The sequence below is a fragment of the Sapajus apella genome, unplaced genomic scaffold (assembly GCF_009761245.1).
Source record: "Sapajus apella isolate SASKATOON/1434 unplaced genomic scaffold, GSC_monkey_1.0 scaffold112, whole genome shotgun sequence".
Classification (NCBI taxonomy): Eukaryota; Metazoa; Chordata; class Mammalia; order Primates; family Cebidae; genus Sapajus; species Sapajus apella.
The window spans coordinates 5,258,086-5,284,369 of record NW_022437052.1 but is presented as its reverse complement, the minus strand read 5'-3'; the positions used below and the strand labels follow the sequence as shown (position 1 = coordinate 5,284,369).

The window sequence follows — 26,284 nt, the reverse complement described above, 5'->3', positions numbered from 1 at the left end:
GATTAGTGATGACAGTAAACACTTTTCATGTTTATTGACTATTATTATCTTTCTCAAGTTTGTCTTCTCATGACTTGTTCATTTTCCAGTTGATATGTTAATCGTTATTTTTAAGAAATGATTGTAGAGAAGGGAAGTAGCCCATGAAAGCTTTTTATGACTCCCCTTATACTTTGTTTTTATCCTTATTTTTGCTATTGTCTTAAATTATAAACTTAATGTTAATTAAGTCTATTTTTGTGCACTTTCTTACACATTTTTCTTAAAATGTCATTTTTGCCTTAGAGCCAAAGAACATTGTTGTGTTTTATCTTCTTGTTTTTTATGGTTTTATTTTAAAATAAAAATTGCCTAGAACTTGCATTATAAGGTGATATGAGAAGATATTACTTAATGAACATCGTTTTTTTTAATCACATATCACAGATTGAATAAATCTTTCTCCAGAGATATGTAATGATACCATTAACCCCTAGTATATTATAATATGAACACATAAAATTATTTCATAAATTCTAATTCTTTCAGGAGTAATCTGTTTTCCCCGATATAACTGATAATTGCAGTTGTGCCACTTTTTTGTGATTGTAGCTTCACACTATGGTTTAATATCTGAGAGGGAATGTTCCTCCTTAATAATCTTCTCTTAAAATGGCTTGTGCTTCTTCAAGCTCAGTTGCTTTCCGGATAAGCTTTTGAATCCTATTAGCATGTTTTAAGACAGCCAAATATAGTTTTGTTTTGACTTTATAAGTTCTTAAATCCAGAGGAGAATTAATCTATTTGCTCATCAGTCTTTGTCTCCAGGGTAATAATGTGGTGATAATGTGTCTACACAGGTAAATTCCCTTAACCTTAGTAAGCCTGGGACCTTTCCTCACACTAAGCCTCAGTTTTAATACTGTTCTTAATCCAGTTCTCTGCTAAGTTCATGTGTGGGTTGTTAGTACTGAGGAGAGAACTAAGCTTGTCCATATTGCATTTTCTAATTTATGGCTGACTTTCTGGAGGAAATGTGTACATTGTATGCATTTACATTGTCACCGTTCTTACCACGTATTTCCTCTTCCTGTCGTATTGCAGTGGCCCTGTCAGTGCATCATTGAAGATGAGGCCAGACCAGCCCTAGAGGATGCACAAGGCAAGCAGCTGCACTTGAGTAACAGCAGTCAGGGTGCTGGGAGGGGCTCTGCTCAGTCCTAGCTGGGAAGACTAGTGTTAACCAACTGTGTACGTCTGTGCACGGTCCCAGCGGTATTTCTAGCACTGCTCAGGTTCACTTGGGTCAAAGGCCATGTCCCACCTCTCTGCCTAACCTCCTGGCTGTGTGGCCTTGGGTTTTTTCCAGCCACAGACACCATTCCCACTGCCCTTCTAGTCCCTGACCTTGGATCCTAGGAATTTTGCTCACACCCAAGCATCAGCCAGGTGGTAAGTCTGGGACCCTTGGTCCAGGCAGGGTGAGTGCAGCAAGATGGGAAAGGGCCTGGCCTGGCAGCCTCAGGAGAGAGCTAACTCAGAAAACCCACCAGGTGGCCCTACCTGTGAGGAGGATGCTCCTCAGAGGGCAGGGTCCTCCTCTGATGTCGTGCCCAGCCCTGACCCACCCATGGCCCACCTGCTCTGTGCTCACTGGAAATTCCCCAAAATGCACCTCTGTGGGGCTCACTTAGTGAAAAGTAAGCAAGTGAGCATCACGCAGATGGAAACCTGGTACAAACGGCTCCCTCCAGCAACCATGCTTGGCCTTGGTGAGGACAGCGCTGAAAGCTTGGGGAAGGCAGAGCCCTGGATGGCTATCCTTGCTCCTGCCTCAGCACACAGAGCCCTGGATTGTGCTCTAAGTCTGTGGCCTCTCCTTGCACAGGGAACAGGCCATGCAGAGACCCTGGCAGGCCACTGCTCCTCCCTGCCGTGGGCTGCAGGGATCCGGGGACCCTTGAAGATGCCATTCCTCCTATGGGCCTCAGCCTCAGACCCCAGGGAGCTGTCTCCGGGCACTTCTTGGCAAGTCCACCTCATGGCCATGCATGTTGGCTCAAGGTTTTCTTCCACGTCTGATTTCCAGGAGTTGTTTCCTGAAGATCTGGACCTGCCCCTAGACCTGAGCTGGATTACAGAAAAGAGAAAACTGGTGAAATCCACATCGTGTCTTTTCCTTCAAGGACATTTTAAAAATACATGTGGGAAAAATCAGAGTTTCAAAAATGGCAAGTGTTACGAAATAAAGTGCACACGTCCTCTTTTCTGCATGAAACAGAAAGCACGTGGTTATTTTTAGCTTCTGGAGCTCCACTGGAAATTGGGTGGTAGAGTTGCCAATGTGTACACAGAAGCCTTCTTTTTTTATCAGCCGCTGAAGCCTCCAAGGATAGAGTGTGATTCTAAAGGGTGCATTAAGGCAAACATTGAGCTAACAGAGTGAACGCTGCCAGCAAGCGGCAGTAGAGACGGGCGTCCCTGGAACGCCTCCACTTCCCTGGCTGCCTTGCCACACTCCCAGGATGCTCAAGGAAGACCCTGGTTTCCTAAGGGGGATTTGACGAGGTGCTAGCACACTGCTTGCCACACTCAACAAAGGGCATTATTATTTTTATTATTGTTGGTATCGTCAGTGTTCATCTGCAAATTCCAGTGTTAACTCACTTGATTCATTTTTTAACTTTGTATTTTGAGATAATTTTAGGCTAACAGGAAAGTTACAAATGTTGCAAAAGTCATATCTCCAGGGAACAACAGCCTGGATGAGTCACTCTTCCTTGTGGAAACTGACCCCGCACCTCCTGCCTTGCACAGATGTCAGGGAAGAGCGGTGGCTCTGGGGACTTCAGGGAGTGAATGTCAAGGAGGTCTTCAGAGCTCCCAATGCCCAAGCTGGAGAAATTCTAGGAAGAAAATGAATACTCATAGCACAGATGCTCCTGGACTGGTGAGGTCACATCCCAACAAACCCATGGTAAGTCTAAAATGCCCCAGGTCAAAATGCATTTGAGGCATCTCACCTTCCGGGCATCATAGCTGAGCCCTCTCACTCAGACGTGCTCAGAGCATGGACACGATGCTGCAGTTGGCAAAATCATCTCACACTGCTCATGGCTGCCTGCAGATTCTCACTAGCTGCCAGTGCTTCCTGGGGCGGTCGTGAGAGGGTCTGCAGCTGCCGCACAAGGCGAACGCAATGCTGAGAACAAAGTTACACAAGGAATGTGTCAGAGTTCCACTGTTCACAGTGGGAATCACCTAAGACAATTCACACCACAGAATGAGCTCCAGGCAGCTGGCTGCAGGGACGCGGAGGCCAGCAGGTGGAAGTCAGTATTTACAGCCACAGGTAGACATGGTCTCAGCACCTTCCCATTTGTCCCAGCCCAGAGGCGCTGTCTGAGCACACCACCTGGGGAGGGGGCAGGTCTAACCAGCCTGAAAGTGACCCTCACCAGGCCCTGCAGCCACGACTGCGGAAGAGGCCCATCCTCCCACAGGCCCTGCGTGTCCCTCCCACTTGGGCCACAGTCCCTGCCAGGCCCTGTATGTCCCTCCTACTTGGGCCATGGTCCCTGCCTCCCACAGACCCTGGATGTTCTTCCTGCTTGGGCCACAGTCCCTGCCAGGCCCTGGATGTCCCTCCTACTTGGGAAGAGCACTTATTCTTTCCAGAGCAGGGGCCCCACCCCAGCCCACCACAGACTTGGGGTGCAAGCCTCCTATTCACGGGTGCTCCTCGAGGTCTTCCTGGACGTCCCGAGCTCCTCTGGGTGCATTTTCTGTGCTGTTCACAGGCCCACTGCATGGCCCAGGAAGGAAAAGGGAGGGGAGGGGAGGGGAGGAGAGTAGGGACCCTTCTTGCTCCCAAACTGATGAATACTCAGCATTCACCTCCTTTCTCATTCAAAGGAAGGCCCTCACCAAACATCCCTGACTCTCGAAGGTGCTGTTCACTTATTCCTGATCCACTCAGTGGCTGGTCACCCTCAGCTGCCTGTAGCCCAGTGATTGGCTGACCTCCTGCACACGCCATGTGGGTAGCTTGCCAAGCCGCCCTCCCCACTGTTTCCAGGAAGGGCCAGGACTCCCAGAAAACAGGCAGGTTTGTGAGCCACACTGTCACTTACACTTTGCAAAGCAGCATGGGTGCGCTTCTACTCTGAAGCATCTGCCGAGGCCTGGAACACACCCAGCGGGCAGCCGTCTGCTCTGTTTTGGGGAAGGGTCTCTGACAGAGGGAGTACCAGGCCTGCAGCTCTGATGGGAAGAACAAGGGTGTCTGAGGGACCAGGGAGGAGGCTGGAAGAGTCAGGGGGACTTGCAGACCACGGTATTCATTTCTTACTGCCCCTGGACAATGTGGCAGCCTGAACAACACCCATTTATTACAGCAGTTGGAGAAGGTTGGCTCAGTGGGGTCCTTTGTTCTTGCAGGTCAAAGTGAAGGTGGCGGGGTGCCGTGGTGGGGGAGGGGGCGGTGCTATTGCGGGTGATGCTCTTGTCTGGGGCTCAAGGAAAGAACGTGCTTCAGGGTCACTGGGGACTAGAGCACTTCTCCCTGCGGCTGAAGGATGGAGGCCCTGCTCCCCTGCACGCTGTCAGTTCAAGGCTCACTGCACCCCTCTTCTCAAAGCCAGCAAGGAAGCCTGAGTCCACCCCACCCACTAAGGCACCCACTCTCCCACCCCATCCTCTCTGCCACCTCTTCCACCTGCAGCCAGAGGACGCTCTCTGCTCTCGGGGCTCATGGGATTACACTATGCTCACCCAGAATTCAGGATAACCTCCCTGGTTTAAGGCCAACTGTCTATGAAACAATGTGCTTCGAGGTAGCTTCTCATCACAATCAAGCTTCCATGGATGAGCACGGGGACTCCTTGAGGGGCTCTTAGAAATTCTGCTTCCCACAGCCATTGTGAGAGTGGCTTTTCCTGACCTGCTGGAGGGATGGGAACTGAGAGAGGTCTGAGCTGACATGTATTTTGGAAGAAACCTCTGGCTGTTGTGTTGAGACTGGATTGGATATAGATACAGCTCATGTATATTGTTCATTCACAGAGCACTTTCACCAAACACCCACATTCCAGCATTCCTGAATGTGGCCTGCTACCTCAGAACAGAATCTATGTCATCATCTATGTCATCATCTATCTAGCTATCTATTTGTCTATATCTATCATTTATCTGTATCTATATATCTATCATCTATTACCTATCTGTCTCTATCATCATCTGTCTATATCTACCCACCTGCCTATCTATCATCCTCTATCATCTATCTATCTGCCTCTGTCTATCTATCTATCCACCTGCCTGTCTGTCTGTCTATCTATCCATGTGCCTGTCTGTCTATAGACTGGATATGGGTGGGAGGGGCAGGGCAGCCATACAAAACAGGTACAGAAGTCACAGTGGTTCTGCTGGAGTAGTGATGGTGGAGGTGGTAAGAAATGGTTGTATCTGGAAAGAATTTTAGACCAGAGCTTCCCAAAGCACTCTCGATGCATACCCCACACCCTCGCTATCTTTGACAACTAGGGTTTTGTGGGTTTTTTTTGTTTTTTTTTTCCATAAGAATCTGGCTTAGCTGTAAATTTCAGGGCAATTCTGATTTACAATACAGAAAAATCCTCTAAGCAAAGATGTACAAAGACTGCAGGTCTGAAATTAGTGTGAAAAGAGAATATAAAGACAGGCCGGGTGTGGTGGCTCATACCTATAATCCAAGCACTTCGGAGGCCAAGGCAGGCAGATCACCTGAGGTCAGGAATTCAAGACCAGCCTGATCAATATGGTGAAGCCCCATCTTTATAAAAAAAAAATAAATAAATAAAAAAGAGAATATAAAGACAACATATGCAGTAAATATTTCAACACATTTACTCTGTGCACACGTCTGCAGCTTCAGTCACCCTTCTGATTCAGGTCCAGCCATACATCTCTCCCCCTGGGGGAAGGAGTCAGACCTAGAGCCCTTTTTCTTGAGGAGCTGGGCAGTGTGGACTGGACAGCAGAAGGAAGTCCAAGACGCCAAATCTGCACAACAAAGACTGAGCCAGATGCTTGAAGTCGCTGAGGCCCCAGAGGAGTTGGGAGAAGAGAGATGAGTGGCAGATTCCATTCTGCTGGCAAAGGAAGTGGGGACTGAGATCCATAGTGAGGGGGAAACAATTTTCAGAAGTTTTGGGATGTACCACAAATGTAATTCCCCCTTTGGTATTTTCTTGAAAGGCTTCAACAAGGGCTAGCAACACTTTCGGATGCAGGTGCTGTTTCTCTTCTTGACTGTGCCAAGACAGGGCACCCAGAATGACAGGGACGGCCTAGTGAAGCTCCGGCCCATTTACATGCTTTCTGCGAACAGAGGGTGTGATGACGCCTTTCATCTCTACTCTCTGATGGGAGAAAAAAGGTCTTGTTTTAATTTGCATTTATTTGATGGATTGTGAGGCTGAACACTTTGCTATGGTTGAGCAGTCATCTCCATGTCCTCATTTGTAACTCATCTGTTCAAGTACTCTGTCCCTTTTGCTGCTGCCGAGGTGTTTTTCTATTAAAACTCTTTACACATTGAGGATATTCTTGGCGGGGCATGGTGACTCACGTCTGTAATTCCAGAACTTTGGGAGGCTGAGGCCTGAGGATTGCTTGAGCCCAGGAGTTCAAGACCAGCCTGGGCAACATAGTGAGATCAGTCTCTAGAAATAAATAAATAAGCCAAGTGTGGTGGTGCACACCTGTGGTCCTAGCTACTCAGGAGGCTGAGATGGGAGGACTGCTTGGGCCTGGGAGTCAAGGCTTCAGCAAGCCATGATCACAGCACTGCATTCCAGCCTGAGTGACAGAGTGAGATCCTGTCTCTAAATAAATAAATAAATAAATGGATTTATCCTTTTTATGTAAGTGTTGACTATTCAATCTCAGCAGGTCATTGCTCTATGTCTTCTGTTTGCTTGCCTGTGCACTGCCTTAACTTTGAGGTTATGTATATGAATTCTTCCTGTCTTCTTTTTGTTGTGTTCCAAGATAAAAGACAACATTGAGGAATGCTTGAACGTAGGTGTTTTGTGAAAGTATTCTGTGAAATAAACAGTATAGATGAGCAAATGTGGGCCACCAAAAAGAAAAGAGAGAGAAGAGAGGGAAGGAAAGGGAGGGGGAAGGGAAGGAAAAGAAGAAGGGAAGGGAGGAGGAAGGCAAGGGAAGGGGAGGGGGGAGGGCAGAGGAAGGGGAAGAGAAGGGGGAGGGGGAGGGCAGGGAAGTGGGGAAGGGAAGGGAAGGGGGAGAGAAGGGAGGGGAAAGGGAAGGGAAGGAAAGAAAGGGAGAAGGGAAGGGGAGGGGGGAGGGCAGGGGAGGGGTAAGGGAAGGGGAGGGGGAGGGCAGGGGAGGGGTAAGGGAAGGGGAGGGGGAGGGAAGGGAAGGGGGAAAGGGAAGGGAAGGAAAGGAAGGGGGAAGGGAAGGGAAGGATGGGGGAAGGGAAGGGAAGGATGGGGGAAGGGAAGGGAGGAGGAAGGGAGGGGAAAGAGGAAGGGAATGGAAGGGAAGGGAATGGAAGGAAGGGAGAAGGGAAGGGAAGGAAGGGGGAAGGGAAGGGAGGGGGAAGGGAAGGGAAAGAGGAAGGGAAGGGAATGGAAGGGAAGGGAAAGGAAGGAAGGGAGAAGCGAAGGGAAGGAAGGGGGAAGGGAAGGGAAAGAAGAAAGGAAGGGAAGGGAGGGGGAAGGGAGGGGAGGGGAGGGGAGGAAAGGGAAGGGAGGGAAAGTTTGTGGTACATCTCAAAACTTCTTAAAATTATTTCTCTCCTGGCCCCCTCTTTATGAATCTCAGTCCCCATTTCCTTTGGCAGCAGAATGGAAGCTGCCACTCAACTCTCTCATCCCAACTCCTCCTTCTCCACGTGTCCAGGGGAGAAGAGAGGAGGGGAGGGGAGGATAGGATCCCAGGCGCACTGGGATCTGGCTGACCCAGAAACAAAACTGAGGCTACAGGCTTCACTCAGCAAACTCACTTCATGTCCCTATTTCATGCCAGAAACTTTTTTGGAGCTGAGGATTCAATGGAAAGCCAGACCGAGAGGATTCTGCTCTCATGAGTTTGGAGACCGGTGAGCAAGCCGTCAAAATGTGCTGCGTTACAGGCAAAGGAAAAATAAAGACAAAGAGAGCCTCGCTGCACTTTCTCCAGCGTGACTCTAGGCAATGGCTTGAGGGGACAGGAAAAGAATGGTATTTTTCAAAGTAAAACCACGATTCTCATTCAAATATAAAACGGACACACACCAAATATTTGGTTTTATTTGTGAATGAATGAGGAAACCAGTAAGACATTACAATCAATTCAACAAGGATTCACACACACTCATATACTGGCAATCAGAATGCTAAGATGAATTTACAGGCAGACATAACACTGGCCAATACCTATAAGGCAATAAGCGATTGCGTTCTTACAGCAGACATTTGCCTGCCTTTCAGTGGACAAGAATCATGTGCATGACTCTCTTTTCCACAACTTAAGAAGAGTGGTGACAGAGCTTAGGGACAACAGAAGGCCTCATAGACTCAGCCAAAGCAGGGAGCAGGCCAGGAAAGGTGAGCCAGCAGGACAACCAGAGACTGTTTTTATTTTGGTTTTTGCCATAGTAGAATTTCACGATCTTCCTGGCCTGCCCACAGCAACCAGTCAGTCCTGAGTATGGCCAGGCCCCTGCATGTGGTGACCTGGCACCTGGCCTTGATCTTCAAGAAAACTGAGCCCAAAACAAAGGCACTGTCATGGGGGGAGGGGGGCGGAGGGTGGTCTGCAATCCCCAGGAAGAAGGAGTGGGGTTAGGGGAAGGAGATGGTGAAGAAAGGGGATGAATTCAAAGTGATGCTCTATGTTATTTATTTATGTATTAATTTTGAGCTGCCACAGATCACAAAGAAAACAGCCAATGATGACTGGTGAACGTGTCTCAGGGAGGCCATGGGGGCCCCTACACCTTGAGATGTTCTAAGGTGGGGAGGAGGGAAAGCAATTGGCCTGGCAGTCCCTTTCCCTTGCTCAAGCCCCTGGCGTTTGCCCAAACAGAAATGGTTGGAGGGGTCAGGACGACAGGCGGGCTGCTCAGTGCAGAGGAGGCAGCCGGCACCCACTCTGGCTGGGGAAGAGCTGATGGCCCAGGGCCCGGAAGGGGTGCGCAGTGGAGCAGATGGGGAGCGGGCAGCAGACCCAGTGAAAAGCGAGAGCCAGCACTGCAGCCACAGGTCAGGCATTCGACAGTCAGCGGTCATTTGACATGGTCACCTGGCCCTACTTATCCACTCATGATGTCCAGAGGAAGCATGAGCATACACGGCACCTATGTGATAGAACGTGCTTCTCCCCATCCTTTCCCAGGTCGCTGGGAGCTGACACCCAGACGAATGCAGCAGGGACGAAACAGTGGTAAGCCGCCGCTGAGCTTCTGTCCTGGTGTAGGTCAGCTGACCCCACTGAGAGCCTACACTTACCCAGGAGAGAATCACACCTGGCCCTTCTGAATGCTGAGGTGCCTTCAGATTCTAATCGTAGCAGATGCCATGAGCTCTGCCCACATTTCTCTGTGTCTGTTGGCCATTTTTATGCACCTGATCCCCAGGTCTCTCAGTCCCAGCATCCAGCTTCTGAATTTTGCAGGGGGCTGCCCTCCAGTCACAGGACCCGCTTTCCTGTGGCTCTCTGAGCTCCTGGAGGGCTAGGCTGTCTGGAAATTTACAATCCTTAGCCAGTGAATGACAGATAAGACAGAGAGTACCTGAGCACCGCCCCTAAACCCGAAAGGGACACCTTTGAGCAGTGACCAGTAACTTCCCAGTTCCTTCATGGGATGAAGCTGGAATCACCCCCAGCACTTGGCCTCCTCCCCACCCAGTACTGCCCGAAATTCCCATGCTGGTTTTCCAGGGAACACATCATTTATCCTGCTTCCACACAAATCCTCATCTTGGGATCTGCTTCTAGGAACCCAGACTGAGATATCAACCACTTTCACACCAGTGTCCAAATTCCATTTCCAACCAGGTGCCGAGGATGGCCAGGTGAGCAGCAGAGGGCGATGGCGGGAATTCTGAGTCAGCCTCAGGCACACGGTCACGCCATGAGTCCCAGAGTCAATTGCAAAACCAAGTGTGTAGTGCAATCCAACTTTTAGAAAGAAAAATAAATCCTTTACACATGACTGTGTAATAAAGAATTGAACCTTGCCTGGAGAGACCTGGCTTCTTCTCTCAGCTTCTGAGAAGTGGTCTCTAAGCCTTGGAATGTCATGCCTGATGAGAGGGTCTTGGTTTGCCTGGGACCTCCAGACCATACCAGGAAGACTACAGTGAGATTTAAGTGGAAGTTGTGATCAGCTCACCCCCCAGGGTGAGTTGGAGACCACCATCTGCATGGGCAGTCAACCGTGGGGCCCCAGTAGAGACTCTGGGACATTAAGCTCAGGCGATCCCGCCTGGATGCCAGAAGTGACGCTGTTCACAGCTTCACAGGGAAGGATAGCTGGATGTTCTGCAGGTAGGACCTTCCTGAACTCTGGCCTGAGCACCTTTCCCTGGGTTGATTTTAATCTGTGTCCTACCCCGTGCTAAGTCATGACCATGAGTATAACAGCTTTCAGTGAGTTTTTCTAGCAAATTATCATACCTGAAGGTGGTTTTGGGGACCTTTACCCTTGCAATTGGTGCAAAACTGAGGGCGGTTTTGTGGATTATGGTTCCCTCTAGCCCTGCAACGATGCTGACTGTAAATTCATACAAGTATTTGTTAGACACTGGAATACTATATGCAAAATGCAGGAAGTGGATACCTCTGGGCTGTAGGGTCATGCACATGTGTGTATTCTTGTGCTTTTTATTTATTTTGTGCAAGGCACTGTGATTACGAAGATGGCTGATCACCAGCAGCTCAGGATTGTAGCTCCCACTGAAAGCACAGAGAACAAGAGAATGCCACACTTTCAGATCAATTTTTGTTGCTCACGCACCAGGAGATTCCCAGCAGAGGAGCAGCACGGGTCGCCAGCGCGACTCTTGAGGCTGGTGAGGTGGTTTTGCTGCTGCCTTGGTGCAGCGGTTCTCAGTGCACAGTCAGAAAAGCACCATCAATCTTAAAGCCGCTGTTTTGGCTGGCGCAGTGGGTTGCTCAGATTTTAGCACCAGGAATCAACAAGTTGGACGTCCATTCAGAAACCCAACCATAAAGATGGTAATTATAAAGACCATAGATGGATAAATTTATAACGAAGGGAAGAAATCAGCCGAAAATGGCTGAGAATACCCAAAATCAGAACGCTTCTCCCTCTACAGGAGATCACAGTTCCTCATCAGCAACAGAACAAGGCCTGATGGAGAAAGACTGTGTTCCATTAGCAGAGGCAGGCTTTAAAAAGTGGATGATAAGAAACTTCTGGGAATTAAAAGAACCTGTTCTAACCCAATGCAAAGAAAGGACTTTGAGAAAAGGTTTGATGAAATGTTAACAATAACACACAATTTAGAGAGGAATATAAGTGAATTAATGGAGCTGAAAAACACAACACGAGAACTTCGCGAACTAAGCACAAGTTTTAACAGCCGAATTCATCAAGCAGAAGAAAAGATATCAGAGGTCGAAGGCCAACTTAATGAAATAAAACAAAAAGACAAGATTAGAGAAAAAAGGATAAAAAAGAATGAGCAAAGTCTCCAAGAAATATGGGACTATGTGAAAAGACCTAATCTACGTCTGATAGGTGTACCTGAATGTGACGAAGAGAATCAATCAAAGCTGGAAAATACGCTTCAGGATATTATTCAGGAAAACTTTCCCAACCTAGCAAGGCAGGACAATATTCAACTCCAGGTAATACAGAGAACACCACAAAGATATTCCTCAAGAAGACCAACCTCAGGGCACATAATTGCCAGATTCACCAGGGTTGAAATGAAAGAGAAAATACTGAGGGCAGCCAGGGAGAAAGGTCAGGTTACCCATAAAGGGAAGCCCATCAGACTCACAGCAGATCTCTCAGCAGAAACCATACAACACAGAAGAGAGTCGGGGGCCAACATTCAACATCCTTAAATAAAAGAACTTTCAACCCAGAATTTTACATCCAGCCAAACTAAGCTTCATAAGCGAAGGAAAAATAAAATCTTTTGTGAACAAGCAAGCACTCAGAGATTTCATCACCACCAGGCCTGCTTTACAAGAGCTTCTGAAAGAACCACTACAAATAGAAAGGAACAACCAGTATCAGCCTTTCTAAAAAATACCAAAAAATAAAGAACATCAACATAATTAAGAACTCGCATCAACTAATGGGCAAAACAGCCAGCTAACATTAAATGGCAGTATCAAACTCACATATATTGTTATTAATTCTAAATTTAAATCGACTAAATCCCCCAATCCAAAGACACAGACAGGCAAAAAAAGCCAAGACCCATTGGTATGCTACATCCAGATCCATCTCACATGCAAGGATACACAAAGACTCAAAACAAAGGGATGGAGAAAAATTTACCAACCAAATGGAGAGCAAAAATAAATAAATAGAAAGCAGGAGTTGCAATTTGTGCTGATAAAATAGGCTTTAAAGCAACAAAGATCAAAAGAAGCGAAGTAGGATATTACATAATAAAAGGATCAATGTAACAACAAGAGCTAAAGATTCTAAATATATACACACCCAATACAGGAATACCCAGATATATAAGACTTATAAAGAGACTTGGACTCCCACACAATAATAGTGGGAGACTTCAACATTAATTTTAGACAGATCAGTGAGACAGAAAGTTAACAACGATATCCAGGACTTGAACTCAGATCCGGAACAAGTAGACTTCATTAACATTTATATAACTCTCCACTTTAAATACACAAAATATACACTCTTATCAGTACCACATCACACCTATGTATAGGTTTAAATGAAATATTGGTTGGCTGCTTGTTAATTATTTTCTTCCCTCATTTTTTTTTATGTCTCTATTATTAAACACAATTACAGCAAAAAAAAAAAAAAAAAAGAAAAGACACTGTGATTACATATAGTGGGTGTTCCCTCAACCAACCTCTGCTCCAACAACTCACATAATCTTGGTCAAAATGGGCTGGATGACTCATTGAGCGCAGGTGGGCACGGGGCTGCTCCTTGCTTGTTGTGGATTTCGTCAGTTGAGATGTGGCCAACCAGGAGACACTTAGGTTTGCTCCAAACCTGCTTACGACACCTGTGATCCTTACTAGTGTCAGAGGCATTTGAAACAGAGCAACTCCATCTTGAATAGGGGCTGGGTGAAATGAGGCTGAGACCTCCGGGCTACATCCCAGGAAGTTAAGTGTTCTTAGTCACTGCATGAGATAAAAGGTCAGCACAAGATATAGGTCACAAATACCCTGCTGATAAAACAGAATATGGTAAAGAAGCTGGCTGAAACCAAGATGGCAATGAAGGTGACCTCTGGTCATCCTCACTCCTCATTATACACTAATTACATGCACTAGCATGTTGAGACCCTCCCACCAGTGTGATGACAGTTTACAAATGCCATGGCAATGTCAAGAAGTTACCCTATAGGGTCTAAAAAGGGGAGGAACCCTCAGTTATGGGAATTGCCCACCCCGTTCCCGGAAAACTCATGAATAATCCACCCTTTGTTTAGCATATCGTCAAGAAATAACTATAAGTGTAATCAGTCGAGCAGCCCACACACTGCTTTTCCCATGGAGTAGCCATTCTTTTTTTCCTTTACTTTCTTAATAAACTTGCCTTCATTTTATGGACTCCCTCAAATTCTTTCTCGTACAAGGTTTAAGAACCTCTCTTGGGGTCTGGATCAGGAGGACCCTTTCCAGTAACACTATGGAACTTAATTAAACATTCTGTAACCTATTATACATAGGTGCAAAATGAAAGAAAGTTGTTTTTTTTTTTTTTTTGTCCCAGGAAGAGTGTTAGAAAAAAGTTGTTTCTAAATAAACCTAGATAAATGATTCAGGAAATCAAGATCAAGGCAAGTTGAAGCTGCTTTAAAAACTGATTTTGAATTAGGTATAGACAAGATGACTCTTAAAAATGAAAAATAATTGGTGAACGTTTGGAGAAATTCTGGTCTTAGATTGTTTTAAAAAAATATGAACACTTTTTGGTCCACTTTAAAAAATATGAAATTGGGTAGCCAGAAGAAGAATTAAGACTGGGGTTTATATTAAAAAAGAAGAAATCCAATCAGCAGATCAATTAAATACAAGCTTGGCTGGGTGCGGTGGCTCACACCTGTAATCCCAGCACTTTGCAAGGCTGAGGAGGGCAGATCACCTGAGATCAGGAGTTCAAGACCAGCCTGACCAACATGGAGAAACCCCGTCTCTACTAAAAACACAAAATTAGCTGGGCCTGGTGGCACATGCCTATAATCCCAGCTATTTGGAAGGCTGAGGCAGGAGAATCACTTGAACCCAGGAGGTGGAGGTAGAGGTTGCGGTGAGCTGAGATTGTGCCTCCCGCCTGGTCAACAAGAGCGAAACTCCATCACACACATAAAAAATATATACAAGCTTGTCCCTATACGGAAATATCCAGATTCATGAATGGAGCCAGAAGTGGCCAGACAGTGATGACGGCCAGAGGGAGGGTTGGAGGCCTGGGACTGTGATGTGGGCTAGGAAGGGGTGGGAGGGCTTCTCTGGAGTCACAGAAGCCTCATGCATCTTGACTGGGACCATGGCTGCATGGCTTACATTGGTCCCAACTCATCCACATGTATGGCTGATAACTGAACATTTCATTGAATTGGACTAAAAGGCAGGACCTCAGGCAAAATTCATGTTAAGAAGGGAGTTTGGGTGAAGCTTGGGGATTGCCACCAGAAGTATAGATTCAAGTTGCCCTGAATACATCTATTAGTAGCAATTATAGGTGGGTTTTTCAAGGGAAAAGAAGAGGCGGTTCCAAGTTGTTTACCAAGAAGTTATGTTAAAATAACATGATCTATTTGTTGGCTCTACATTGTTAAGCCACAGGGTATGAGTTGTAGTATCTGCTGCTGCACTATTAGGTTAACTTGAGGCTGCAGAAAGCAGTTTGCAGACATCAATACACAGCTCCAAGGAGGGGAGAGGGAGATGACTGCCATCTCATTTCATACCTCTCTGGGCCTGACCATTTGAAAGGACTTGCATTCCTCAGCAAAAAGTTATTTTCTTAATTGTATGAAAATTATACCTCAGTAAGTTTATTACAAAAATTAATGAATAGATATGCATAAGTTTACAAGTTAAAAACATATGTAAATATGTTCACTCCCTTTTTTAACCTATTTTCATCAGTTTTAAAAATTAACTAGAAAGAAATAATAAGAAATAAAAAGAAATCACAACGGAAAAGTGTTTCTTCCTTTTGTTACTTTCATAATGAAATAAGAAATGTATTTTAAATAACATTTAAATTTAATTTTTTCATTATCATCTGGGAAGCCCCAGCTCTGTATGAAAGGAAAATAATGTCCACTTTAGAGTAAAAACTTGCTGATGGAAAAACCAAACTCCATAAAATTCTTTTTTTATTTTGTTTTTTGTTGTTTTGAGATGGAGTCTCACTCTGTCTCCTAGGCTGGAGTACAGTGGCGCGATCTTGGCTTACTGCAACCTCCACCTCCTGGGTTCTAGCGATTCTCCTCAGCCTCCTTAGTAGCTGAGATTACAGGCATGCGCCACCATGTCTGGCTAATTTTTGTATTTTTAATAAAGAGGGAGTTTCACCATGTTGGCCAGGCTGGTCTCAAACTCCTGACCTTAGGTGATCTGCCCACCTCAGCCTCCCAAAGTGCTGGAATTACAGGTGTGAGCCACCCTGTCCGGCCTTCCATAAAATATTTTAAAGAGGTTATTTCTGAGCCAATAGGAGTGACCATGACCTGGGGAGACAGGGTCCAAGGAGGCCTGAGAAAGGGCCTGAGGTTGGGTTGCAGTTTGGTTTTCATATTTCAGGGAGGCCGGAATTTACAGGCAAAGACATACAGCAATGCATGGAAGGTGGGCATTGGTTAGGCCTGAAAACGCGGGACATCTCAAAGAGGGGGACTTAGAGGACATAGGTGGATTCAGAGATTCTTTAATTTGCATTTGGTTGGAGGAGGAAGGTCCTATCTAAAACTTCAATGCTGTGTAGAAAGATTGATGACCTGCAGGTGTGACTTAACCCTTGCCTGGCATGGGTCCTGGTTATAATTTGGTATCTTATTGCCACAAAGAGTCCGTTCTGGCCGTCTTAAGATCTCTATGAACTTTAATGCTGGTCTGTGGTTCCATCTAAACTGCAAAAGGGCAGGGGTATAATGAAGCCTGGCTGACCTCCCTTCCCATCAAAGCTGGGAATTCAGCCTTTCAGGTTTCTCTGGGGCCCCTTTCAGTCGTTTAGGGGGCTTAGGATTTTATGTTTAGCTTACAAACTTTTCCTATTGGAAATTCAGCTGGAGTTGAGGTCACAAATCTTGTGGGGCATTCCCTAACGTGCAGAAAATGTCCCGCCCTTTAGAATTCTAACAGGGCAGAGAAAGTGGAGGTGAGAAGCCCACCCTCTCCAACTCCTGCTCTTACCCGGGCCCCAGGACCCCAGAGGAGTGGCCTGCCTCGGCCCTGGGGAAAGGACCCAGCCTGTGCTCCATGGAAGGGTGGGTTACTCCGGGCAGGCTACCCCTGTTGGCAAGGCGATGACTCAATTTCAGCCCTGTACCTGTGGCCTCTGGCTGCAGCTAGTCTGCAGGGTTTCTCTCTGTTCCCCTCCTCTCCATCTTCTTCCCATGTGGGGCTCCCAGGCCTCCCAGTGGGGAGGGGAGGCCAAATTTCCTTTCATTCAATAAAGCCTTCTGATGGGTGATTGCAGCTTTCTCTCACTGACGACGACCAAGGAAGAGCTGGGGCAGGCTTCAGGCAGCCAGAGACACCACTGTGCTTCTGTGGGTTTCCCTGGGGCACCTTCAAGTTCCAGTGTGAGTGCCATTGAGATTCTGGGAGTCCAGCGCATGCACTGAAGATAGCCATTGCCTCCCCTCCAGCCCCAGCCAAGGTGCACAGGGCGAAGCCTGTCTGGGTGAAGGCAGAAAACCTTTCACAAGCCCTAGCACTATGGCTGACAGCCCTGTCCCCATTCCCCCATGCGTCTTGACCTTGGGCTGTGCGGGTCTCCTCCACAGGTGCCCCTGCACCTCATCATGCACACCTAGCTGTCTCCTAGAGAAAGGCTGAACCCTGCCACCAGCCCCATGCAGCTTGCTGAGGCCTCCCGGGCTGCTCAGGAGTGGCTGGACTCTTCCCATGCTCCCTCTTTGAGTGCTGAGCATGGGAGGCAGGCGGGGGTACCAAGGTTGGAGCCTTTCAGAAGCCCCGATTGTGTGGTTTTCAAGTCAACTCTGATTTCCATGTCACTGGTGATTACTTTGTTTTAAAAGGTAACCTCCTGTTTTGGAGATGTGAACAAAAAATGTAACCCTGAATCCCCCGCCACTGAATGAATCGGCCCCTTCTTGGTCAAGGGAAATCCAGAGAAACCTGAAAAGCTGAGTTCCAGGCCCTGACAGGAAGGGAGGTCAGACATGCCTTGTCATATTCCCTCCTTTTCAGAGTTCAGACACAACTGACCAGCATTTACGTTAAAACAGAGATCTTAGGACTGACAAAGCAGACTCTCGGCAATAGGATGCTAAATTATGACGGGATCTGAGGTCACACAAGGCAGGGTGAGTCCCACCTGCTGGCTGTGCAGGACTAAGGCTACACCTGTAAGCTACGGATACTGCTGCACGGCACCCTTATCTTAACTTAAATGTTCCAAGTGTTAGAGCCTTGCTCCTCTCACCAACAGCACATCAAAGAATCTCCGGATACACCTATATCCTGTAAGCCCCCTTGAAGATGGCCCACCTCCAAAGGCCAGACCAACAGTGACCTGCCACGCACTGCTGTATATCTTCGCCTGTAACTCCCACCTCTCTCGGCTGTTAAAACCAAACTACAATCCGATCTCCTCAGGCGCACTTTCTCAGATTCACTGGGACTGTGTCTCTCTGGCTGTGTCACTCATTGGCTCAGAAGAAACCTCTTCAAAATATTTTACAGAGTTTGGTTTTTCCATCAACAGAAAGAAGACTTAGAATATGCAGGCAAGACTTGATATATTTCATGTGGTGGACAGAATGCTGGTCACAGATGCACCCACTGCAAGTCTGCAAGGCTGAGGAAGAAGCTGGCGCCTGACACTGACTGTGACCTGACCCCAAAGGGCCACCTGGCCAGCACAGGCTGGTTATTAAGGGCATCACTCCCTCCCCCACCCAAAGCCAAAGGGGTGTGTTTAGGACTGGGGTGCATTTGTCTTAGTATTCATCAGCCTGGAAATCAAAATGTGTTTCTGTCAGGGGTGAGCCTTGCCCACTGGAAGTGGGTTTCCGAAGTTTGCCATGGGAAGCATGAGCTTGCGTCTGTGCTCACATCAGCACCAGCCGTGATCAGTCGCTGAGGTCTGTGCTGGGTGTGGAAGATGAGATTGGTGCCACACGTTCCTCCATCTGGACGAGGAGTTGGTCTGCGATTAGCAGAGACCACCCTATCAAGAGCCAAGGGCACTGTGTTTGCTCAGGCAGCAGGGCTCTGATGCAGTTCTGGGGCAGATGCCAGCCAGGCAGAGCAAACAAGCTCCACTGCTTCCTGCGTGGGGTCAGAGTCCACAGAATGGGGCCTGGTCCCTGGAGACTCTGATCCCTGGGCAGGGTAAGGGGAGGGAATGATGGACAGGAACAATGCAGACAGCAGGCCAGGGAAGGGGCCAAGTCAGGGCCTAGGTAGCCGCGGGTGCCGTGTATGAAACATTAAAAAGGGTGAAAACCAATTATATATACCGAGTACTTAATATTTCTGTTTTAGCGCCCATTACTGGTTTAGGGATGGACATTCCAGGAGGTCTGGCACAAAGAAAAGACACTATAGATTTTGGCAATTCCATTTGTTCCAGATTATGCATTTTCTTAGGACCTAAGGTCCCAGAATTTAAAATGAATGCTGTAAAGTTAGAAGCCAAAACAAAATGCAGACAGACTGTACCCAGCACTTCCTGACTCTGCAATACGGGCCTAATTCAAATAGTCATCTCCATGGTTTGCCAAAACCCTCCCACTGGAGCAAGCCCTGTGGTCCAGTGCTCAGCACCATTCATGCCTACATTCAGGGACTAGGAAGGAAACATTTAAAGGAATTGAGCTTGAAATAAAAAGAAACCGGGTATATTTCACATCCACTAGCAATATGCCTTTAAAAAGAGAGGCTGGCAACAGCAATTGGGAAGGACACAGAGTGACTGGAACTCTCATTCATTCCTGCTGGGAGTGCAAAATGGCACAGCCACTCTGCTGACAGTGCCCAGCAGCCGCGCTCCTAGGTATTTACCCAAGAGAAATGAAAATCATGTCTGCAAAAGACTCGTAAAAGAATGTTTATCAGCCTTATTCATAATATCTCCAAACCCTAATGACATGAAATGTCCACCAACTGGAGGATGGACAAGAACTCGTGGCACTTCATAGGATGGGCTCCTTCTCAGCAGGTGAAAGCACACATGTGTGGAAGGAATGCCAGACATGTGACACATGTGACATACCATGTGCAGGGATGCACCCATTTTGCAGAAGGGGGAGACCAGCCACTAAGCTGTAGGGTGGGGGCCTACCTTGTCCCCTTCCCCTGGCGGGGACTGCTTCAATGACAAATCCTCAGGACTGGGTGGGTCCTTGGAGCAGCGGGCCTGGGTGAGCCTTAGTGGAATCCTCTATGGCCTGTCAAGGGGTCTCTGCCCTCATTGCACCCAAAGAGATCAGGAGACCACACTGGGGCAAGTTTTCCAGAATTCTCTAGTAGAGGACTTCAGATCAGAAGGAAATTGCTGAATCCATCCTCAGCCTGGCAGTCTCATGGTACTGAGGCGGCCACGGGCCCAGGGAGGGCCTCATTAGTGGGCCCCATGCTACAGGCTCCTGGCGACCTGCATCCCACTGCCTGGTCTGGTTTCTTTTCCCAGACTCTTCAAGGTCCCCGTTGTCTGCAGAAGGTCCTAACCCTGCCAGGGGAAACCCCCCAAATCCAAAGGCAAAGGAACAGCCAGGAGAGGGAACCTACTGTGCACGCTGCAGAAAGGCCCACCGTTATCCTCTCTTCACGAGATGCCTGACCACAGCTAAGTCACCTGAAATCTCCCCAAAGCACTCCAAGCGCACATGAGGGTGCTTCTCCCTGTATTTCGGTATCAACATATTTCCCCTATTCCACCTCAGTCCTGTGGCTTGTCTGTGAACTTTGCTGAGCGAATCTTCTCCTGAAGCCTGTGGAGGAGCCCGGAGCACTGTCGGACACTGTGATCATGCCACGCAGCCCCGGCCACCCAGGCAGGCCCTGGGAGCCGGAGGCCTGAGGGGAAAACCAGTGCCCCTGAGACACTCCTGCGGGTCAGAGACACCATGAGTGCTGCAACCAGGCCACACAGACTCTGCGGCCTGCGGAGGGGAGGCTTCAATCTTCACCCAAAGCACTCACTCAGTGGGACTCGCCCTGGACTGGCCTGACCCAGCACAAAACTATTGTGTCAGAGAAATTCAGAAAATCAAAAGAAACCTAGAATGAACGAAAACTGAAATGGAGAAAAAATGGAAATATTAACTACGTGGTATATACAATTGGTTTTCGCCCTTTTTAATGTTTCATACATGGCACCGGCTGTCACCCAGGCTCCTGCTCGGCCCCCTCCCTGGCCTGCTCTCTGCGTTGCTCCCGCTTGTCATTCCTTCCACTTATCCTGTGTTTCCTCCAAAGCTCTAGCTAATGCCTGAAACGACAGCATGGATTTGCTTCTTTGTTGGGCTGTCCCTCATACATACGAGCTGCAAGAGGGCAGGGTTGAAGCCTGTCTTGTCACAGGGCCCCCAGTGGAGCTGTACATGTCGTGCCCTCCCGAGAGGAGCACTTTGCTCACCAACTGCCTGGAGGGGCAAGTTTTCCACCACATTCACCCAGGGGAGGCCTTTTTCCATTCTGTGCAGAGGTTCTGCGTGAGCTGGAGGTGGTCACAGGCCAGCCACACAGATGGTAGCTCATGGCTGGTGCTCATCCCTCCACATTCAGGAGAGACCGACTGCCTGAGAGGCATTCTGGCATACACACCACGGCTGTACCTAGCCTCAAGTGGCTCGTCATACTTCAGGGGATACAAAATGGATACACAGATAACTCTAATACAAAATAAAGTCTAAGGGCAGGAATGTGGGAATATTGTCATATTTGTTTCTAGAGTTCTTTTAGAAAAGCTCATATTGAGGGATCTGGATGAAGGGTCATCATTACATTCTTGATAGACCCATTTGGGGAGCAAAGTGGAGTCCTTTCGTAACACTGGTTTGGATAAGGGAATGTGAATTTACCTTAAAGAATAAGCAACAGTTCTAATTTTCACTCCACTTAGGTACAGAAAAAGGATGGAGGTAGAAAGTCCTCTCTCCCAAACACTATGATTTACACCACAGAGTTTTGCAACTCTCATACAAGAGTGATTTCACGATGATCTCAGTAATGGTTCAGAGAATCAGCCACGGATTTCACTGAGGCATGGTGATAAAAAGATCAAAGTGGTCTGCTCTGAGCAAAGTCACAGAGAGTTCCCTTGTCCAGGGCTATTCTCACTTCTGGGGACAGCTCCTTCCCTATATGGTTCCCATGTCACTGCACTTTCCTGCCTTGTTTCTGGCTGAAGCTATTATTTTTTAATTCACTAGGAAATATGCAGAGCTGACATCCCAAAGACGCTAGAAAAATTGATGAGCAGGAAATAGATCAATCCTTTCCATCAGTGCAAGGCCATTCACGAGGAAAGAAGCCAAGAACATGGGGTAATTTTTTCGAGATTTGACAATGTTTGCCAAGTAAATAAATCTGCCATTTAACACTACAATAAAAACTGTCATCCACAGGATATTAGTGACGACTTGAGGTTTGGGGACTATAAAGACAGAGTAAGATAAACATTCTTCTTAACTATACAAAAAAGAAACGGAACTGCAAGACAGCCCTTCTTACTTTTCTCCATCTTCAACGGTGAGGAAGAATTTTTAAAAAGTTGCTTTTAAAGTATAGTCATTAAAATCAAATTCTATTATTACACAAAATATTTATGTGAAACTGGCCACAAAAGAATGACAAGGAACACTACTGATTTGTCCATTCTGGGCAATAAGAATGAAAGTTATTATCTTACTCTTGTTAAAAGAAAACTTCAGCTGAATTAAAAGTAAAGGAGTTTAACTGAGCAATGAACGATTTGCAAATCGGGTAGCCCCTAGAATCACAGCAGATTTAGAGAGACTCCAGCACAGCCACTAGGTGGAAGACTTACAGACAAAAAAGGCCAGTGAGGTACAGAAATCAGAAGTGAGGTACAGAAACATCTCAATCAGTAACAGGTTGCCATTTGCCTTATTTAAACACAGTTTGAACACTCAGCAGTGTATAAGCGATTAAAGTATGGCTGCTGAGATTGGCCAAGACTCAGCTATTATCACAGGTGCATACTTCTAATTTAGGCTTTCAATCTTGTCTACCTATTAAGTTCGGTTGCAGTTTGTCTACAAGGACTCGAATATAGAAGTACGGAGTCCTTCTCAGGCCATATTTAGTTTGTTTTAACAATTCCCCCCTTTTGGTCATTTTCTCAGTTTTGAGAGATTGACCAAAACTTGAGTTATTGATATCACTATCACCATTGGTCCTGAAACCCACTAGGGAACAGTAGAACAGTGAGTTTTGCAAAGGTAGGAACAAGGACTGAGTTGAGGGTACCACGTTATGCTGGAAAAGTCCTGTTTGCAAAAGAAAAACAAAACTTGGTCTGTTCTAGGACCCATGTGTTTCCCTAAAATCTTAATTCGATTATGTCACATTTAGCACAAATGATGCCACTTTGGTTTGGTTTGCTCTGTTGGGGCCTAGTGATCAGTCCAAAACAACGGCCTCCCATAATTTTGTTTTAAAAATTCCTCCTTTTTGGTCAGATTCTCACGTAGGCAAGAGTGTGATGAAAGCTTGGGGCATTGGCGCCACTCTCTGTTACCATCATTTTGGGTTTCCAGTCTCAGCATGTTACAGTGTCCTCAGAGTCACACATTTCTTTCAGTGTTTATCATTCCAACTGAAGAGAGCTCATTTGACATTCTAAAGATGGCTACAGGCAAACCCTTAAAACCTTTGACAGAATACAGTGCACCAGGGAGGCTATTATCATGACTACTGGGAGGGTAACACCAAGAGTTTGGAGTATGCTCCTTACCCAGGGTCCCCATAAACGAAACCACCTGAAATCAAATGAATGGAAGAATTAGCTAGATAGAGTCTACTCACTTAACTAAGTGGTCTTTTCATTAGTTCCCTACAACTGAGTCTCTTTAATACCTGATGTTTTCTCCATAGGTCTGAAGTGCCAGGAGCTGCACAGATACTTTCCTGTTTAGCCAATTCTATCATTTAACATAACTTTCACAAAAGAATTTAAAGTCTATGGTATAGTCTTCATGGCAGAATCTGCTATAGAGCCTATCAAGAGGGATACATTTCTAATCATTGCCCTTTTTATTCCAAATCACGGAAAAAAGACCTAACAAATTATGCCCTTCTAGAAGAGGAAAGGCTCCTGGCAATGTTCTCTGTAACCCATGATGTGGGTTAAGAGGAGTGAACCAATGTTCTGTTTCTGAGTGATTATGAGGCAACGTTATGTACCATTAAAGTTTCTCACCTATGATACATTGGGCCTTCATCTTTTATCTATCAGGTTACAAGATTATCCATGTATAAAGCTGGCTGCAAAATCCTTCACAAATAAAAGTATACCCCATAAGTGCACACAACAGACCTCCTTCTCACTTCTATTGTTCATAGAGGCATAAGCAAGGGAAAAAAATTCAAAGATAAGAGTCTCATGATAGTAGAGAAGTTTTAATCCAAGATCTTCAGAAAAATCTGTTGACATCAAAGATGTCATCTTCTTCTGGGGAGAAACTTCCCTGGTTAGCTTTACCTTAGGGTTTCAATGAATGTACCATTCCAAGAGTGTGGAGTGACCCTCCTCAGGTGTGAGATTATGACCACAAGGTTCAAGATCCTGATGTTTTATTGCAGTGTGGATGGCAAGGGAAGTTTTTCTCTGATGTTCTCAAAGATCCTATCTTTGGGTTCTAAACTGTGAACGGATTGATTGTCCTCAGTGAACAATAAAAAGCTCTTCACTTGGTGAAAATACAATGAAGCATAATAATCTACTGTTATAACATTAGTCCTCCTGCATGGGAAGGCTTTCATACAGCCAGAAAACATACACTGAAAATGAAAACTGAATGAAATCCCTTTATAAATGTTTAAATGGCCCCTCAGGTAGCCAAACGTACGTGATGCTTTGACGGTTTGACAAACTAAACATTGGTTATAAACTATTTTAACAATTTATAAATCACCACACCAATATATTTAATTTGGATCATTTTGTCTTTTCCAGATGAGTCATGGAATGCACAACTTTTAATAACAAAAGCTTTAAGGATTCAGGAAGGACAAGGCAGCTGTCCTGGTTCTCCATGAATCCATGCTTAACACTGGACTTACGTCCTCTTGGGTGCCAATTGCTTCTCCAAATTCGGTGCATAGCATGGATAACTGATGGGTTACTACAGGTAATTTGACTTAGACCATGGAGTTCACTCAAATTGAGTACCTAAGCAATTTCAGTATTGGCTGATTTAGAATGCAAACCTGCTGAAGTATTTCCTTGGTATTTAATTAATTTTTGTTCTATTTGGGTTAGCAATTTTATAAGCCAGTCTTTTCATTAAAGTTTCAGCAATTCTTACCCAGTCCAAATGATGTGATTTTAAAGTTATTAGAAACCTGCATTCAACAGTGCTTTTCAGCATCCTTGCCATCCTTTCATGAACTTCCTAAAAGACACCATGCTCTACGATTTTGTGTGCCTGTGAAGTTTTCAGAAACTACATCAGCCTGAAGCAATTAACTGAGGAAATGACTCTGAGTACTCACAAAGACACAATTGACAAGGATATTTAGTTATAATAACAACATAATAACCGTAATTATGAGTGGTAGCATATACTCAAATTGGAATTTTAGAAATCCCATACAACTTTGGAACATATATCAGTCACTAAAATATAACCTGAAGAAGGTTCAACTTTATTTTGACACCATTCTGTATTGAAAAGTCCAAAATGTTTCTTAAAAAGTAACTATAAAAACATTGGCGTAATTAAAGGACACTTCCTGTGCAGGGGATGGAAAAATCTCAATTAAAAAGCAGCACAGAAGTGCCTGCCCAGGCGGGAGGATATGGCCAGGCCCGTAGGCGACGCGGCGGCACCAGTTGAAGGAGGCCAGCAGGCCAAGCCAATGAAACGCGAGGAGGGCTGGGCTGCCCATCAGACCCCACCGGCCATTGCCCTGCCTGCGTCTGCACCTCCGGGGAGGCCTTCTCCACACTGCACCTGCGCCAAGTCCGGCCTCCTTCACACCGCGCCTGCGCCAAGTCGGGGGCGGAGGGGGGGGGGTCCTCCACATAGTGGAGGCTGCGCCGGGGCTTCCTCCGCACAAGGCCTGTGCCAAATACAGCCCGCCTCCACACAACGCCTGCGCAGCAGCCCCCTCACCTCATCTGCTCTGTGAACAGGCGAGTCTGGCTGATCGACTCCGTGTTCCTGTAGGCTCACAGAGGCCGCCTCGCGGTCCTCCCCCATTATCTTCCTCACCCCTTCAGCTGTTTCCGGCTCTTCACTCTGCGCTTGCGCAGGAGTCGCTCTCTCGCCCCTCCTCTCTGCGCCTGCACGGAGGCCACCTCCTCCCTAGGCCGTGCGTTCCCTTTGCGTCGTCTTGGGCGCGCGCGCCGACCCCCTCCGCTTACGCATGCGCAGCAGTCGCCCTGCGCGGGTGCGGGGTGAGTCCCTGTGACTTGAAGTTTAAAAGCGTGGGCGCCACCCACGCAGGCATAAGTGCTGCTAGTCGTTTTATTTGTAGCGTTAGATTTTCCTCTTTAACAAGGAAGTTAAAAAAGCAAAGTTGTGAAATAAATATTAACCGTCCTTATACGTACTCGGAACGTTCGTCCTTTAGGTTTTCTCCGGGCTGGTTTTGGTTCTAGAGTCCTGGGCACCCACGCCCCCCTGCCTCGCCTCGGCGGGGACGCGGGACTGGAGGCCCGGACCGA

General features: G+C 46.8%; 1 long non-coding RNA gene across 2 annotated transcripts; it reads right to left on the bottom strand.

The window, feature by feature from the left end:
- Positions 1–412: 412 nt before the first annotated feature.
- On the bottom strand, positions 413–25,929 carry LOC116537637. 2 transcript variants are annotated; one of them, XR_004263222.1, is made up of 3 exons: positions 25,731–25,929; positions 3,003–3,181; positions 413–2,874 (listed from the first exon to the last, which is right to left on the bottom strand). It is a non-coding gene; the product is annotated as an uncharacterized LOC116537637 (long non-coding RNA). The 2 variants fall into 2 exon arrangements; XR_004263223.1 differs by lacking the exon at positions 25,731–25,929 and adding an exon at positions 10,000–10,993.
- Between the last annotated feature and the right edge of the window lie 355 nt (positions 25,930–26,284).